This window comes from Patagioenas fasciata, chromosome 13, assembly GCF_037038585.1.
Source record: "Patagioenas fasciata isolate bPatFas1 chromosome 13, bPatFas1.hap1, whole genome shotgun sequence".
In the NCBI taxonomy this organism is placed as follows: Eukaryota; Metazoa; Chordata; class Aves; order Columbiformes; family Columbidae; genus Patagioenas; species Patagioenas fasciata.
The window spans coordinates 7,446,419-7,461,529 of NC_092532.1; the positions used below are offsets into that span (position 1 = coordinate 7,446,419).

Here is a 15,111-nt window from a genome sequence, read left to right on the forward strand (position 1 = left end):
ATTTAATGCTCTTGCCACTATACAGCTGGACTAGAATAGAGTGGCTTTAGTAAAGACTTAATAGAATCTTTAATGCTTCTAACAATCCACTCCCATTGAACTGCATTAAGTAGATATTATGGAAGGACAAAGAGCTAAATAGCTCAACATCAACCTCATTAGGCATGCAGGCAGGCCTTGAACCATTTTATGGGCAAGCCCATTGTGAGCACACTCACCAGGTTAGCTTTAAATTGCAAATGATACCCTGAAAGGGGAAGAGAAGTTTTGGAGAATGGCCTCACAGAAAGAAAATCATTTTAGGCTATAAGAAAATGAAAGGCATTGTTAAAATTGCTCTGACCGTAGCAAATGAAATACATCATGGACTTGAGAGGCTGAATGCTACACTTCAGGGTTTTTTGTTGGCTTTTTTTTTTTTTGGTCCGTTTAGGAATGTGGTGTATAGCAGAATATAAACAATATACAACCTGTAAGACTTAATAAGGGTGGTTCAACATACTATCCTTTGTCTGAAGTTAAACAAATGATAAACGCACAATAATTAAGGAGAAGAGGAAAGATGAAAAACATGCCATTTGAATAAAAGGCAAAGTGTGGAGAACATAATGTACAAAAAACTTTCCAGCATTGCACTTCTTAATCAATAAAGATTCATTTAGTCTTAGCACTTCTGTGTTCAAAAATATTTCTATTAAAAAAAAAAGTCTCTCAAGAATTGTTTGCAACTGCAAAGTGCTTTAACAACTGACATTATGATGCTGCAAGTCTGGGAACATATTCCCAAGCAGAGCCCTTCTCTGTCACCTTAGTGGATGAATAATTGTGCCTTTGCATATTCCTTGTCATAAATGGCAGGAATGAAGGGACCCTAAGGACCGCACTGGCAGGATTGGTGCTGTACAAGCAGAGTAAATTAAAACAAGGATTAGAGCAAGTATGATTGGGGATGACAAGCAGGGCAGTTGTCGCCACACAATGTGCCTTTTTGCCCATATGGTCTGTACCAAGCTTACACAGCACAAACCCTCTAACATGGATGCTTATTAAAGCGTTCCTTCTCGATCAGGACATCAAGTCCTTAAAGCTTCGTGTTAAAGGAGAAAAACAGTGTTTCTTTCACAACTCAGGCAGCAGCCTTAAGCATTATTATTTATGAAGTTTTACATGCAACTGCCCAATCTTTACTTTTCATTAGATTAATATACAAGAAAGCCCATAAATGTGAAAAATTGAGGTTACAGTCTGCAATCGTAGTTATGCACTACACAGGTTATTAAATGTGAAAGTGAATTAACTGGTAACCCATTTTTTAAATAAAAATCAGACATACAAGATATTCCAAAAATTCCTCCCAAAGTATGTATTTGCATCATATACAGAATTAGGGTGTTTTAACTACCTTTAAGTGGATAATAAAGGTATGAAAGAAGCTCAAAACAACATGAGATTCATGCTAGGGAAATATTATATCTGTATTATTCTGAAGAAATAGAACAGGGCAGCTTTCTCATAGCTTACAGGAGCAGAAAAGAGCAACTTTGTCTCTAAACCCTTGTGTTATCTCACATGACATGTTATTTTCTGTGCCTCAGTTCCCCCATCTGTAAAACCGGAATAATTACACATTGTAAGTGTATTACACATTACAACTATAGCTAAAGCAGATACATATTAGTTTGTTTTTTTTTTTTTAATCATTTACTTATTTTTGCTCGAAGAGATCACACCACTGGTCCTGATTTACAGAAAGGCATCTAGATTCCACAAATGTCCAGGAACAATTTAAAGTCCCAGAGAAGAGTTTTGCCTATAGCAACATACACAATGGTGCTTTCTCAGTCCTGCAATAACTCAGATAGCAGTGAGAAAACTGGAGTCAAAGGTCTTTTATTTAAATTTTATTCCTCTGCGGCTCTGACCACAAAGCAACATGAGATTTGGAGTATTCCTTCCAGCTTGATCTCTCACCCAGATCAGCCAGTTCTGCAGTAGTATATGAACTCAGGAAAGGTCCCACATGGAGCACCATGCAAAATACAGGATTAACTCATAACCAGCAAAAACAATGGCAGTTAGAACATTATAGGTGCCTTTAGGAATCACCCAAGAGTTCCTGCTCAACTAGACATAGATTTCTTATACAAAGCCTGAGGTCTTTTGGTAACAGCCTCCCGGTCTGAAGCAGAACCTACCGAATTGTCCTTTGTGGTTATATTAACAGCTCCTTCCAAGCTTGAGCCATGAGCACAGGAAACGTTTATACAGGTTAGATTATTACATGCTATCCCTCCTGCTTCTGGATGCTGCGGTCTACCTCTGCACTACTGGGATTGTTCCTCAGAGCCAAGCTTTGTAGATTCAATAAAATGAGTATGAAAGCATTCACTGTATCACAGTAGCCAATATACTCTACTTACCGGTCAGTCTTGGCTGCTGCAGAACAGCCCAAGCTCCATGGATGCATTAGAGATCACTCCTTCAGCAGGTAGACAGCTCTGAACCTTCATCAACAAATACAGTCCCAAATAAGACTATTTACAAGAAGTTATTTGGTCAGCTTCGGTGAGTCTTGTTGTCTAGTTATGGTGACATGAAAGATGTTCAATTCTGACAATGTAAGATGAGATCATTTAGCAATAATGTGCCAAAAATGAGAAAAGAAATTATTCAGAAAAAAAGTCCAAGACACTTTCTTGCCATGGCAACATCTATCTGAATTTCAGCTATCTGAGATTTAGCCATTATGCTCCACATAATGTGCCCAAGGCATCCAAGAACTGCAAGCATTTGAACTCTTTCAGAATCAGTTCGTCAAACTCTTTTTGGCTTGGCTTATTTGTGGACAGTAACCTGACCATCGTATGTGACAATGGTCAAGCATCAAAAGTAGAGTTTCAAAGCAGTTGCTTCATGTGGATTTCTAAGGTTTCATTATACGCATTTGCTTTTAGTAGTTTAACATTTGAAATTAGCATTTTTTATTTTCTGTAAAAATATAGCTGTAAAAAATATAGCTTTTGCTAGACACTGAAACAAATTAGAAAATACAAGCTATGCGAGCTTACAGGTACAAGGGACACTTCATCACTAACCATGAACATATTTCATGTATCCATCTCATCTGCTCCACAGTGAGATTCAGGTAGGAGCACAGCTACAGAAGAGAGTTGCCCAGTAGTTAGAGCATCAAGCATAAGATTTGGGAAACGCAATTCAAATCCTCATTCTATAGGAACCTCTTCATAATTTAGGTCAAGATACTCAAATGTATTTAGAAGTCACACTCCTGTTATGTTTCCTGATGAAAACAAGTAAGATTTCTAATTAGGTGTAAGAAACATATTAAGCATCTAAAGACCTTTGAGGACCAGGACTTGAGACTCTCTGTGCCCCAGCTCCCCACGTTGCCCTACTGGGAATGGGTATTCAGGGAGTAAATGCCTTGTAGATCTGTAAAGGGAGTAAATGCCTTGTAGATGTGTAAACAATCATGGCTGCAGATATGGGGATCAGATAAGGACTGTAAATGTGCCAGTTTAAAGAAACATGGTTTAGCATACTTCTGTTTCTATATTAATAGGGTTGAAAGGGAAACAACTTCTTAAAAATGCTATGTTGAAGGCATATTTTGTATTAAGAATCAACTGAAGGCAAATCTCATGCAAGTCAAAAACTCTGTAAACAGTTATATGATCATTATTTTCAGCACAATTAAAAAACTTCCTTCTGATATTCTTGGAAGTTCTTTTAGAAAGAACAGGAATAAACAGATTTCAATTGGAATATTTTAGACAGCTACTCAAGCTTTCAAAATGTGTACAATTTCCTGTCTGTTCATATAGGGAATTATTGACATGCCATGAAGATAGATTCAGTGAAGTAAATGTGAAGGAATTCTTCTTTCAGTCTTCTCACTTAAATTCTAGATTGAGGCTGCGAAACTAAATCAATAGATTACACACTCGAGGATATTTCATATGAAGTGACTTCTTCTCAGTCTGATCTAATCTACACTGAAATATAAAACAGTCTCCAAGAACTTTAAAGTATCACCAGCTTCATTGACTTTGTGTTACTTAACACTTCAAATGTATTTGAGAATAAGCCAGAAGAACTTCTGAGAAAGGAGGACATCAGGCTTAATGGTAAGGTGATGGCACAGTACAAACCTTTCAAGTAATTATTAATATTACCGCTCTGATTTTAAAGGCAATTTTCACCTGTTCTCCTTGCTCTACATCCCTCAAGATTAAATACTATTTTTCAGCAGACTGTACACCATGTGTAGTACCTTTCTAACCTGTCCAGCTGATGTCCTGAAACTCTTACACCTTCTGAAGTCACCATTCCTCTGCAAAGAGGTGAGCTACCTATGGCTAGAAAAAGCCACACTCTGATCCTGCAAAGGTGTGGGGTGAACTCTGCACACTGCAAATAGTCCCATAAATCCGAGTATGCCTGGAAGTGTCTGTGGGCTTGAAGCCTAAATGAGCATCCACCTACAGCTTCCACTGCGTGAGGATGGAGTTCAGGGTGGGTGAAGGTTGCCAACTGGCTTCCCCCAGAGTCTGCCCTGCCCAGATCCCCAAATACCACTTTTTCATTTAATTAGTAAAGCTTTCATGGGATATTTTGACAGAGAATTGTTCCACCTGTCCCAGGAGAGTTACAAAACATGTATTTCCACCGCTTTTCTTTTCAGCACTTTCAGTGACTTAAAACAAGCCCTGAGCAATGATGAGCCTTGAGATAAGGGAAAAAACAGAGGGCAACTATTCTTTTTGGTAAAAGAAGAGAGAGGAAGGGAGAATTAACTGCAATGTTCAATGATCTTTTTTCACATTAAACGGAGACAGGATAACTAAAAACACTTATTGAAATATCCATTAGTATTTTGTACATAAAGGTATATGTGACATAAGAGTAGCTTATTTGTTTCAGTGGGGACCGGTTGAATGGAAGTTACAGAAGTGAGTTCAATTTCTTAGTGGAAGTGAAGGTAGCTCCTTTCATTACTAAAAGATAAACATGTAGGTACTGAGAGAACTAATTAAATTTTGTTGAGTTATCAGGGAGTCCCTTATGAATATCCTCTGAGGCAGACTCTAATGTGAAGAGATCTCAATTTTGTGGTTAAATAATTTGAAGAGATTAATTAGTAAAATAATAAGCATTAAAGACAATCATGAGAAGATAAAGGTAACCAATTTTTTTACATTTACTAGTTTTATGGCTTGACCCGATGAAAAAGCTTTCATTACGTAAAGCAAATATTAACAAGATAGTTGTGTGAATGACTTTTTAAGTATTTAAATTATTAGCCATGCAAGTAGAAGTAAAAAACATTCAGAAATGAAAACTTAACTTTAAACCAGATTTACATAAAGGATTAAGCTCCTTCCAGTTCAGGACCACTTTTGAATCTCAAATTGGGAAAACTGATCTTTATCCTGAATTTCTTTTTGTTCCTCTGGAAGTTCAGTTTAATCCAGCTTTCTTAATTTTCACCTTCTCCCTAAACCTTCTAGGCTTGTTACATGATAGCTAAGGATCATTATCCACCCAAGCTGAGGGGGTTTTCCCTTCATTAATTTCTGTAAGAAGATTACCAGTGCTTGTTTGTTGTTGTTTAAGCAAATGATTTCCCTAAGCTCTTTGTTTTTCCAACTGGTTTACACTTTAATGCCCTTGATTGAATTTCAAACAAGAGATCAACTTGACCAACCAACTCTGTTTAGGGAGAGTAGGGAAAAAAAACAACAGTAAGGAAGAATTTCTTGTGAACTATTTAAGCCTGAAGAGTGCTTAAAAACTTATTCAACCATTTAGTCAAAGAGATGCATCATAATTAGCATATCATTCAGGACTTGTTTAGTTTTTAAAGTCAAGGTGACTTTCCTTGAAGACAAAATTCTCTAATTACAACTGAAGTGTGTATCACACCTAATAGGGTTTTTTACTGAATTCGTTCTACATCTTTCCCCCCACGCCTCTAAACATGTCTTCATTGGGAAGGTGTCAGAATCTTTTGTCCATTTGAAAAGGGATGGGTGGAACAAATAATATGAAGACTGTAAGATTTACTGTTTGCAGTTTAAATAACATTACTACTCAAACAGCCATTTTTAAAGGAATGTATTCAAGAGAATTGACTGTGATTTAGTCTCAGGTACACTTTGATGCAACAAATGCAGCATTTAAACACTCTGGACCTCTCAATAGATTTTGTAGGTACAAATCTGAACACAAATACAAGCCAAGTCAGTAAGATATAACATCCCTGGATAACATATTCCTGAGTAATTATCTTGATTTAGATGATATTATAACATGTTTACATGGACCAAGCAGCTACCTCAATAAAAAGAGACCATTAGTCAAACTTCATTCCATCAAGCCCCACTAAGACTGATGATGTTTGTCTCCTAGGTCCAGCTGTGCGATCCATATTCACACACTGTAGTATTTTTTTGGTGAGGCTGCAACTTATTTTCAAGAAAAGCTGGCAGAATTTGCCTGTTTCTACAGGGCTACCATAGGTCTGCTTTATGTTTTCCTTGCACAATGTAAATTGCATGCAGAAAGAACACATTCTGCAGATCACAGACATAAACAAATACAGACAAATAAATGTTGCCCAGAATTACATACACGTTCTTATCAAGTTAGCTATTTTGGCAAAAGTTGGTCTGCTTTCCCTACTGCTGGGCATGTGGTAGTATTCTGAAATAGCTACTCTATATAAAAAAACTTATTAAAATTGAGCTCTTCAGTTACATTCTATGTGTAAAGTTCTATAGATTACAAAAACTGCAACCAATAACCATTTGAAAAATCAGAATATTTGCCATACTGAAGTCCCAGACCCCAACTATGATGTGACCCATCCGCTTCCCAGGAACCCCACTTGCTTTACTGCTAGATCAATTGATCAGACACCACGGGCAAACATAAGGAAAGACATTATTATTAACAATAGTGTTCTCAACTGCCAAGTGAAACCCTTTGTGAATACAGAAAGTGGGAACTGAAGGGCTGCAGAAGCCTGTGCCCTGAACAGGGCCCAGGTCACAGGGTAGATCAATAAACAGGTAACCATTAGTTAAAACCCAGAACACTCAATCATGAGCATTAAGTTATTTACTTGACATTTATCCTGTCATAAGTGTCTTCTTGTTGTTTCAATAATCTATTTTATTTTTTTTTATTCTTCAAGAACCCTGGATTCTGACAGACCCTTATGTATATCCAGCAACCTGTAACAATGCCACACTAACATAACCAGGAGACCAATGGCAGCAGTTCTGATTTTGAGAGTTGGAGATAAAATTATATTAGATTTTTTCTAAAGCAAATAGACCTTACAAACAATTTCTGCATATCAAAATTCAGTAGTAAAATTATTAATTAAAAGAAACATGGTGTAATCCATTCTAATCAGTGTATCCTAATTAATCCACTTTACAAGTTGCATTCAAACCATACATATGTATATACTTGCAACTGGTATATAAACAGTGCCTATACCATTTAAAAACCCCAGTCTCAATTTAGGAACACCAATAAAATTAATTTCACGATGACATACAGCATTCTAACAAAGGAATATTTTCACTTGAAGCAATATTCACATTTAAATATATCTTTTCCCAATCTCACTCCTTACTGTCAACACCACCCGCTTCAGCACTGCTGCTTCCCCTATCTCTTTCAACATCAAAACGCGGTCCTTCCAGTATCATTATTATCAACCTGAGCAAACTAAATGTGAAAAGGTGCCACTAATAGGACAGCTTTTGACATCACATCTTGAACCAGAATAAGCAAACAGGCAAGTCAAATCTTCAGGGTCAGGCTTTGAAGTCAATTTTCTGACCCGGGAAATCATGTTCTGTGACAGTGATGACAAACGGTGAACACATGCCTTGTATAAATATGTCTATGATGTTGCCTTACAAACATTCCCAGTCACCGTCTTGCTGTAGCTAACTATGAAAAGAAAAATGGGAAGTTTACACTTTGAACATCAACTGTTTGACACACTGCTTTAACAAAAAAACCCAACTTCAAAATTGGCTTTCCTTACGTAGAGTTTAAAAAAAAAAAAAAAAAAAGAGGTAATAAAAAAACCCACACATACACCTGATTTTCAATTTACCTTCGACATCTAAACAGATCCAGAGAACAACTTAATGTATACAGTGCAAACATTTTGCTATTTGGACTCCTATGCCTAAAGCACTCCAGCAAAGCTTTCTAGGCACAGGACTGAAAAGTCATTGTTTATTGATTTCAAAATCTAACAGACTAATTATATATTTGTAGATGACTTGACAGATTTACAAAACTGCTATATGATTTTATAATGGAACATGCTTGTGTTAATCTCCATCTATGGAGATAGCTAGAGGGGGCTGACCTTTATCTCATATTTAAAACACAGGCAATAACTGAAATTCATTTTCAATTTATTTTCCAATCATATAAAAGGAGGGGGAAAAGATTGCTTTATTGAATCTTTTTAGCTGGTAAAAGGTTGGAGACACACAGTCGTGATGCCTTCCAAGGAGCTACAGGGATGGTCTATAGGGAACGAACTTAATCGAATAAACTAATCTTTGCAGTGGAGATTAAGTAGATGGCTACAGCGGCAGAGGAACAGCAGAATGCAAAGTATCAGCGGCACCATCAGCTGCTTTAAAGGTGCTGTAGGCAGTAGGAGAGCTTCCCTGTTGGGTCCACCCTACTGATCCTGCAAATTTGGTAAACTTCATGGAAATTTAATAATGCTGCTGCATTGTGTTTGCCTGCTGAGCAAACAGGTCGCTGCTGCAAGGCACATATGTGATAATTTACAAGGGCTTTTTGGAAGATACAGCAACTGCTGCTACTCAAGCCTGGGGCCTTTCAGCTGCAGAGAGCCTATACAGTGTACATCCTCAAGGTAAATAGCATCTAGAGGTAAGGATGTGTTTCAAAGCAGTTCCTGACAGTCGGTAAAGTGCCTTACTTTGTAAGCACATCTTTTCAAACAGGCTTTGATTCCCTGTGCCAATACACATATAAAGACTGGGCTAGAACCTGTCATGATATATGACTAACATATTTCTGCACTTTTATGTTAGCTTAATAAAAATCTAGTTATTTTGTTGGGTTTCTTGTTCGGCCTGTCTCTTCCATTTAGCACTCTGAGCTGGAAATCCCGACTAATTATGGACTACACATTCCTGAGGCAATGGCAGAGATGGCACCCTCTCCCTGCAGAAAGGATATTTTTATTATGGCTTAGAAGCAATCCAAAACACACACACTGTTCCCTCACTCTGGGCCTGGCATGAAAAGGGAAGCGAATCAGAGCAGGAATGAGCCAGGTTTCAACATATACAATGAACTTATTTAATAATAATAAAAAGAAACATTTCAAAAACAATTACTGCTGCCTTTGGATCCTGTAACTTGAAAGAAAACCGCAGCTGTTCTGCTCATTCCAGCAGCTTGGAGTTCACAGGGTAAGCAGCGCTCGTCAATATGAATCAGCTGTGAAATGCAGGGCTGTGCTAGGACTTCAGTTTAAATTGGCCATCTCTGCAATATTGTTATTACAGTTAATAAAAACTGCTGCCTAACACTTTGACCACAGACCAGCGGAGCCTGGCTGGAGCAGGGCTTGGGGAAAGGGTACGTGCCAGGGGGCAACGCTTGATGTAAAAAGTATTTGAAGGAAGCTGGTACTGTGGGTTACTTCTGGAGATGGCAGTCATGCTCAAATATTGATTCCCAATGTGACAGAGAATGTGAGAGAGATTGTAAATGAATTTCCAGCGTGCTTCAACAGCAGTTTAGCAATAATAAGCACCTAGTGCGGGTAGAAGCTCTCTTTGTCAACATGATAGGAGCTATCAAAGGGCAAATAATGAACAAGAAAAGTAAAAATATTCATTTTTTCTTCTTTCCCCTTTTTCATTCAGGCCAGAAACCAGAGTCTTCCTGTGGCTCCCACGCCACTGGTGTCACACGTGAACAACTCTTGCAGATGCCACCTATGTTTATGTTGTCTTACTTGACTCTCTCCCATCCTCTCTTTTATAACAATCGGATTATTTTGGACTACTTATAGATGTTAATTATAATGATTATTTTATAACAGTGTGCTACAGTTAGAGCACACACCAGCATGCAGGAAGGCTGTAATACCTGCAGGGAACACACCGAGATCACGGAGCAGACAGAATAAATACACAGCTGGTCCCGAAGCAACGTCCCACTGCAGAGAAAAACACTGATTTACCAAAGACTGAGCAAATCCAACTGCCTGAAAACAAACTCCTATCAAACTAAAAGTGGTTGAATACAGCCTGAACTGCCTACACGCTGTGTTCGAGGCTGAGCACTTCCGGTGCGTCAAAGCACAGCCCATTCTGGGTGGAAGTTTTGCTGCCAAGATATTTGGAGGTATAACTAATGTAGCCCCATGACCTCTGTTCCTGCCCCCGCCTAACTAAAGAGTCTCCAAAATGTTGGTGTTTCATGCTCAGAGAGGAAAACAAAGCAGCAACATATTAGCAGAAGGGCTCAGTGCCTACTCAGGTGAGAGCATTTTGTAACCTGCACCTTACACCAAAATAACTGTGTTGCTACTGGTTCTTGAGCCACTCATTCAAATCCTACAGCCATGTCTGAACAGGCTGTAGTCACCCCTTTGATAGCATAGTGGACATAACCTTTTTGACAGGAAGCAAGCAGGAAGATATGCAATAACAAATTGATGCCAAAAGCCAAGCTGTCTTCCGTGCCACAAAACAAGCAAAAGAATAAACGTTAGCAACAGATTTCAAAGGGCTGGTAGGTGTATTTCCAGTGGGAATGGAGCAAAAATTGCCTACACTTCTTCCAACAAACTCTAGCCATGTTGATTAGTTGGTGTTCATTAAATCGGTTCTTTTGACCCGTTTTTGTTACCTCATCAATTTTTTTTTTACTAGAAAAATTAGGCCAGTGAAAACATTATTGGTAGGATTAGGTATAACCTACTGAGATAATAGTATTCTATGCTGATGACAATGCGATCACTGTGTGAGTTAAATGACCTCTGCCCCTTGCCCCCACAAGTTGTGTAATGAAAGAATGCATTTAAGAGACAATTATTAGGTTAATTTCCTTGCTTGAATGCAGGACATTGATGTTGTACTCCTGTTATTAGACCTACCAGGTAATAACAATGCGAGTGAAAGAAGAAGCTAGCTGGTGGACGTTGCACTGGAGAACTTGAAGCGCTTGTTATTAAAGGGGGAAAGCCTGCATATAAATTCTTTAAAAAATAATTAAATTACACAAAGCTATAAAAGAAAAATCCGTGGAAGCAGAAGAATTCAAAGACAAGAAATCAAGAATGTAAAAATAGTGGTCACATGTGCTGATAAAACACTACTTCTGGAAAACATGTGCAGATTAAGTAGCTAATTGTCACTTGTACTGCAGGAATTTGCTGTCCCGGCAAGGACACAGGAGTTATAAGTCTGTGAGCCTGTGTGCAGGCTAAGGAGGCAAAGAGAAAAACTGCACTCATTCAAACTCCCCGAAGTATTCATGTCATAGCAAGAACCATACACCAAAAACCTGAGTCCTGGTCACAAACACATGGCTGCTCTTGGTAGAAGAGGCTGTTCCATGGGAGACCAACCTCTAAACCAGGCAAAGCGACATACGAAAGAGACCCAGAGAAAGTACAATGATTAGCACGGTGTGGAGCTGCCAGTTTCTGATTTAGAAGGCGGAAATAGTGACATATTGTCTGACAGCATAAGTAAGCTGTCAGGTGTGGTGAGGCCCTCGTTCCAAGCTCGGCAGTGTCTGTGCTCTCAGCCATGCCCATGAGCACCTCACTGGCCATGGGGCAGCAGCTGTGCTGGCAGAACTCGCTGCCCTCCTGTCCTACAGCCACCACCAGATCCAGCCCAAGGCTTCACTCCTGCCACTGCTCCTTTGCTCCATCTGACAGCAGAGGATCCTTGTACCCCCTCAATGCTGGCTATCTGATGCGTAATGCCCCCCCAGCCACGGGAGCTGTGCCACCCTACATGTGTCTACCTAAAGCAATGCTCCCTTCAAAGCACAAGGACCAGAGCATGTCCCCAGTTTACTGCTGGGACGAGATATTAGTGGCATAACAGCATAGCATAAGGCAAGTACAGAAGCATCAGACCAAACTTTTCCTGCTAAAAAAACCTCTTCATGCACCTATGCGCTCCTGTAGTCCCCCTTTCCCACACGCAGTCTCTCCATCACCTGCATATACAAGTAATTTTCTGTTTAAGAACAGAAAGAAAAATGTGACAGACTTAAGCACCATACCCACATACACTCACAGATCCTTCCAGCACTGCAACAAGGACTCTAGCTGTTGTCACTCCCTGTTTATTGTCAGTGAAAGAGCAATGGATTGCTCTTGGTTTCTGGTGATGGCCTTCTATCCCCCACGGGAGAAAGCATAAACTAATCTGGAAGATTAGCAGGCCACGGACCAGGCAATCACAAGCTCCCACCCTGTCTGTAGTACACTTGGACCAACAGCTTGCCTGGCAGGGAATTCTGATCCCACACATCTCCTGTCAGGCCCTGAAAAGTCGAATCCCACGGAGGCAAAGATCTGCACTTTTGTCATGGTGACAAGCAGCAGACATCTCATCCTGAGTGATCCTGCAGTGCTAGTGAGGTTGGAACAAATGGTTGCAACTTTTCTCAAAGGGCCCAAAAAAAAAAAATAACAACCCAAAAAACTCTCTAAGTCCATTTACTTTTATTCAATGCAAAAGTCACACTTGTTTCTGCAGAGCAGCGCACGTCTTTCCAACAGGCAGGTTGCCACCTTGCCCCAAGCAGACAAGCGAGATCGTGCTGTGCTCCAGCCCAGCTGACACTGCTCCTCACCATCACAGCTCCCTCTCCTCTCCACAACACCACTATTTGCAGAACCTGCAGCCATAAAGATGACTTAGCAGACTCGCCTGGCAATGCAAAGCTCTAACTGTGAACCAACAAGTCATTCTGATGACTTCTAACTCTTCTGTATACCCAGAAACCCAAGCTGCTTTATGAAGCGACAATGTGCTTTACTGGCACAACTGGTGGCCAGTGCGTTGCTCCACACTGGGAATATGGTATGTGAATATTCCCATTTCCACTCTGCCAGGTTGTGGCTCTGTGCTCTGGAGCAGATCTCCACACCCCTTTATCTTCCTTGGGTGTAAAGATGCTGGGGGCATGAATGGCCTCATTACATCTGGCAAGTAGAAAAACCAAAACCCAATCTCACAAAATATTATGATGACGGTTACCCTAGAAGCTTTTTTCTTAAAAATTTAAATTGTAATATTGCGAATTGTTTTGCTGTAATTGAGACTGTCACCATAGTATTTTTGCTTGAGTAAGAAATACGGTGTGCAGTCCAGATCCCACAGACAACTAGGAAAAAACTCACTGAAAACAGCCACAACATAATTTGAAATGCTCATTACCACTTCCAAAGAGAAAAAAGCCACAATAAAAACTAACCTGTGTAAATTTGAACTCTGTACATAATAAACTCCGCCAAAAACCATTCCCCTGTTTTTATAATGTTGAAATGTTCTCTCCTTTTACTAAGGCAGCAAAATAATTGCAAGCATTACTTTAGAAATGCGTCTTCTACTATTAGCTTAGGATTGTGTTTGTTCTAAGCTATAAATATTGTTGAAAGAAATTAAAATAAACATGTAAACTCATTTTACACTAGAATATTACATTTTAATGCATACAAAAAAAGCCTTTTAAACTCTATATTCACGTACTATACAGAATATTTTTTGATCTGCAAAGTCTGAAATGGCAAGAGAGTAACACAATGAATACTTAAAGAAAATCTGAGTTTGCACAGAGGGTTTTTTCCTTACTGTTTTAGCCCTTCAACAGGTATTAGTTTAAGTGGGTTTTACTGTCTGTTTTATAGACATTCCAGTAGAAAATGAAACATTTAAATATGCAAGCTTTAGCTAATCCTCCAACACACAGTCTATGGACTTGGTAGGATTATCCCTTATTATAACACTGTTAGAACTGATACAAAATTGCAATTTGAGATTAAACACAAGAATTTCTAAAAATGCGTCTCTCTGCCTTTTCCATTTTATCCCATGAAAATATCTAATATTTTGGAGAATTCCTTCAAGAGTCTCAAGCAATAACTGGTGCAGAATTCTACCATTCAGATCACTGAGTAGCATTACTTTGTGCAGTAAACACTATACCTAACACTTAAAGTTGGCATTCCCCCCCGAATCTAACGCAGCATTCAAAACATGGAGGAAAACAGTAGAATATTTGAATATATTTTCCCATTTGTTGGAGCAACCATCATATTTATCAACAGTATTTTATTGTTTTCATTTAAACACTTCAGGGCTGCTGTATTAAAAGCCTTGTCTCCTTCCCTATCATTTACTGTTAAATTTCTTTTCCAAGATAACACTGCTGGTTGGGGATCCACTCCACTGAGGGACACAAGTTCATTTGCATCCGTTGGCTGTGCTAAGTGCTCAGCCTAACAGATGGGAATCTAATTGCAGACCTGTTGTCTGGACATTGTTAACAAATGCAGAAGTAGCAATATACAGGGCTTTTTGGAACTGATTTGGGGCTGGCAGCAGGGGAACTCCAGTTAATTACCAACATCTGAATTTCTTGTTTAAGGCAGGCAGAAGCAAAAATAGAGGTACCCAGACTGAGAAGGACTGAAAATGGATCAGAAGAATCATAGATATTAGCAGCTGTTTTGGAAAACTGGGATGAGGGTTCCATGTCCATACAACAGAGCCCATTTTTGTGAAGTAGATGCCACGTGAGAAAATAAGCCAACAATTGTAAATACAGTGATGTAAAGAATATTTAGCTTGTGAACAAAGACATCCTCTCTCAAATGATACATATAAACTGTAAACAGTATAGATGGAGGAATTAGTATCAGACTTAACAGAGCTGTAATATGCAAGATTAAGTTTATTCTGTGACTTTGCTTTGAGTCTCTGAAATAGGAGGGGGGCAAAATTGTCTGCAGAAAACTTTGAAATCACCCAA

General features: G+C 39.0%; 1 long non-coding RNA gene across 3 annotated transcripts in view; it reads right to left on the minus strand.

Moving 5' to 3' along the window:
- Positions 1 to 15,111, minus strand: part of LOC136107137 (uncharacterized) — a 174,512-nt gene that overhangs the window by 25,255 nt on the left and 134,146 nt on the right. For 2 of the 3 annotated variants that reach the window (XR_011741313.1, XR_010652240.2), the window contains exon 1: positions 2,421 to 2,501. The exons of the other annotated variant lie outside the window; for it this stretch is intronic. This is a non-coding gene — a long non-coding RNA (uncharacterized lncRNA). Of the gene's footprint in view, positions 1 to 2,420; positions 2,502 to 15,111 lie in introns of those variants that run through there. 3 annotated transcript variants of the gene reach the window in all.